The sequence below is a fragment of the Micropterus dolomieu genome, linkage group LG18 (assembly GCF_021292245.1).
Source record: "Micropterus dolomieu isolate WLL.071019.BEF.003 ecotype Adirondacks linkage group LG18, ASM2129224v1, whole genome shotgun sequence".
NCBI classification, from domain to species: Eukaryota; Metazoa; Chordata; class Actinopteri; order Centrarchiformes; family Centrarchidae; genus Micropterus; species Micropterus dolomieu.
In genome coordinates this window covers 33,625,222-33,628,662 of record NC_060167.1, presented here as the reverse complement: position 1 = coordinate 33,628,662, position 3,441 = coordinate 33,625,222, and positions in this window count along the sequence as shown.

Below are 3,441 nucleotides of genomic sequence, written 5' to 3'. Positions count from 1 at the left end.
CCTGACTAAAATTCAAAATAGAAAACTAATAATAAGCCATAAATCTGATCATAGTTATGAGATTCATTACAATCAACCATTCCATTGAGTTCTCAACTATAATTATTTATGTTGTGTGTGTGTGTGTATGCGTGTGCGTGTGTATGTGTGTGTGTCCGCACTTGGATTGAGCTGCATTTGGGGTTTTGGCCAATACATGAATCATCAGACGACTTATATTTATCCCACAAGGTCGACAGTATTAGATCATATTTACCTATAAACATAAACAGTTTCTCAGCATACTCTTTATTGTTCATTCACATTATACAGTCCCTTTGTTCTTGTATGATGTCATATGAAATGTAATTTTTTTTAAAACTACAATGAAAGACTTGAAATATAGGATTGCGTTTTAATTCTAACTGATCTATTTTTGTTCATGTTTTATTTTAGTTGTATTACAAATTACTTTGACTTGGTAATTTCAGATGTAAATGGTTTCAAATATTACAAAGTGATATTGTCATTGTACCTGCGAACTTTAAATGCAACGCCATACAGTTTGCATTTAAACTCATTCAGTTTTATGCAATACATTGGAGGCCATTGGGTGTGATAATCTAGTAGTTATCTAGTTTACATATTATTTAGATTTTAATCGCAATTTATCAGATGCAGGTGTGGTCACGGGGCATTCCACATGGATCAATCTTAGGATAGTCTTGCATCTGCATCTTGCGAGTCTTTTACATAGAAAACTTTGTCAAGAAATGCATTGAAATTAGGTACATTTTAGGTTGTTGGAATCTATTTTATTTGACTCAAATGATAAACTTGCTACATTCCTTAACCTGCTGGTTCCAAAAAATGTCTAACATTTTTTAATAAATAAAAGTTGGTTAATGTTGGTTGCAAGAAAATGCAGTGTATGGCTGTGACACGATACAGAATCGACAATGTATGTTCTATTAATACTTATAGATTGTCCAAAATAAGATTTGTTAAATATTTGGTTATAATAAAATAATCCACTTAAGTACTGAACATTTTAATCTCCAACATTGAGCATACTAGAAATCAGTATTGGTATCATACAAGGCCTGGTCAAAATTCAGAACTTCTGGAGCTAAATCCTTTCACTGTGTGGGGGATACAATTCGTCACAGCTTACCAGATAATGTGACGTCTTCAGAGCCCATTGCAGATTTTCACTAGCAAGGACCACACAATCAACAGGTACGATTAAATGATGTAGTGATGATCGAAACAAAAAGCTGTACGAGGCTTGCAGTTGCTGAATAGACATTCAAAGCGTTGTGGGGAAGCTACGATAAGGAAATCTGCCGTAGGGGGGGGGTGCAGACCACGAGAGCGCAGAAGAGGAGTTGGGACATGTTGGTATTTATGGAAATGCTGGCAATGATTGGTTATATGTGGTCCCGCTCTGGAAACTCTGCTAGTTAGCACCACTTAAAACAGGTGTAACAACATTATTTTATTATTATTTTAGCAGAGATGGGTAAATGTACATAGTATTTGAGTGAAAATGTACATTTTGTATAATCACACTTAGTTTTATAGTTTCTTTTATTTTGTTTGTTTTATGTTTCATTTTATTGTAAATGTTTTATATTTGCTCGTTTACATTACATTTTTTTGTGACTACAGAATAAAACCAAACCAAATCACTCTGCTTGTCTTTCAAACCACGCCCTACCTTTGATAAATCTGTGAAGAGTCTTTTTGGTGCCTCATACTGTCCCCGGAGGGTGAAGATGCTGTTGGAGTCTGTGCCAGCAGGCTGACGTTATTACTGCTGTGATGACCACATGTGGGCAGGGGTCTCGAGGTTCAGGAGGCCATGGCTGGTTTCCTGTGCGATTGTGAAGGAGCTGTGCTGCCATCTACAATAATCAGACCTGTCCGGACACACATGCGTGGTGGAGCGTGACATTCGTGTTGCCCTCTGACCCCAGATGCTGCACAGATATGTGTAGGGTGACACTACAGATGGCACAGAAATACAAATGCAGCAGGTTTAAAAAGGAATCTAGCATCTTAGTGTTGTCTGTTTATATGAGCAAAGATGGAAAACTATAGTGTCGTGGTTTTAGACAATCCTTGCCAAAGTTAAACGCTAATTTCTTTAAAAATTACACAGAATTTCAAAGTGCTCTAGGTCTGTTTAAAAATGTCTTGAAGGTAGTATTATCATTCTTCCTTTGAAGTGCTAATAAAATCTTAGTTTTCAGTTTTAATGCTATGCCAACAATCATTTTGACATAGTATAGTGGGAAAGTTTTGTTGGATATTTGAAACCCTTCAAACTTGTAAAAGCATCCACCAAAAAAACTCTTTGTCCACACCTAATGGCTTGTTTGTTTTTCCTTCATTTTCATCTGACAGAGACTGCACTTGAAATGTAACCTTTAAAGTTTGCGTTTTAGCCACAGTACCTTCTGCCGCCACAGAAAAGGTCACGTGGTGGTGGAACAAATGAAAAGAAGGAAATGGCCGTGTCCTGGCCTTCAGATAGCAGGGGGGCGGCGGGGAAAAGGGATCAGACAGGGAAGCGACAGGATGCTGCAGCTCTCTTGAGTATTTTCAAAAACACAACAAATCACTTGGACGGGCAACTTTATCATTTCACGCCAGACTTCGTTACATAGGGAGGAAAATTGTATGGGACGTGACTGTTTTACATAAACAGGACCAATCACTAAATGGTAGCAGCGACAATATTAGAAAAATTGGATATTTTCTCAGGTGTGTGCAAAACACAGCTTTTTTTGGTGATGCATAACTAAATAGAGTACTTACTGTCTATGAAGATTCTCAGTCATCCAGGTCATAGTTATCCAACGAAGGTTAAAATCAAGGGCAACTGGACTTGGTTGAAGATACTGGAAGACGTTTCGTCCCTCATCCAAAGGACTTCTTCAGTTCTGACTGACTGGCAGGGAAACTCAGCTATTTAACCTCAGTGGGGTCGTTGGCCCAGGTCATCGATACCGCTGGTTCGTTAGTGTTCCTTGTTGCTATGACGACAGTCGTTACAGTCGTTAAGACTACCGGTGGCCAAGACTGAACGACCATCGTTGGTATCTTCACCTGAGGCCAAGAGGTTACGTTTGTTGAGTTTCCTGGGAAGTGATGAAAGAACAGCATTGTAAGTGGGGGATAAGTGGTGGCGTAGACCCCCTCCCCTGTTCAATGACGGCTTCTCAACCCTGGTGTAGATGCTTCCTTGACACCTCTTTCAAACCATCCATCTTCTCTGTCTAAAATGTGCACCTGGTGGTCCTCAAACGAGTGTCCTCTGTCCTTCAGATGTAAGTAGACTGCAGAGTCTTGACCTGAGGAGTTGGCCCTTCTGTGTTGAGCCATGCGTTTGTGTAGTGGTTGTTTAGTCTCCCCAATATACAGGTCTGTGCATTCCTCACTGCATTGGACCGCATA